Raw genomic sequence first — 804 nt, forward strand, 5'->3', positions numbered from 1 at the left:
GAGCTTCACAGATAAGACAAAGCTAAAGGAGTTCATCACCACCAAACAGTATTACATGAAATGTTGAAGGATTTTCTTTAAGAAGAGTAAGACATAGAAGATGAATAAGAAGCAAAAGATCAAATATATGTACAATAAAATGTCGATGGATACATAACTGTCAACAATTGAACCAAAAAATAAATGAATAAGGAATCTAATGAACAAAATAAATCTATGAATAAAACAGAATCAGAAGCATGGAGATATACAACAGAATGATGAATGTCAGAGGGATAGGAGAGCAGGAAAAGATTACTCATTACTTATGGCCACAGACAATAATGTAGTGAAGGCCTGGGGTGAGGCAGGAACCAGGTGGAGGGGTGCAATGTGGGGAGAAGGGGAGAAATCTGTAAGACTCTTAACAATAAAGATTTAAAAATAAAATAACATGATTACAAAAGGGTTTACTTGATACAGTTCTTGTGCCTTAATAAAGTAAAAATAAATTAAGACGCAAAGATTGGGTGATTTGTTTTTAATGAAAAATGCAAACAATTGAAGCCAATGGACACAATTATTGGAATGAAACTATTCATTATTATACATGCATGAAGATTTTTGATTGATGAAGTAACCAAAAGAAATTATCTATAATATTTTGTACTGTGATCTCTGGATTGCATTGTCTATGTTTAATTTATATTATACAATGTACAAAGGTCCAAGCTTCCTAATGATTCAGTGAAGAATGTGAAATACAAGTTTAAGGAGTTTACCTGATTCTTAAACTGGAGGAAGTTTGATATGGGATCTTCCATG

Source organism: Myotis davidii, unplaced genomic scaffold, assembly GCF_000327345.1.
Source record: "Myotis davidii unplaced genomic scaffold, ASM32734v1 scaffold1207, whole genome shotgun sequence".
Classification (NCBI taxonomy): Eukaryota; Metazoa; Chordata; class Mammalia; order Chiroptera; family Vespertilionidae; genus Myotis; species Myotis davidii.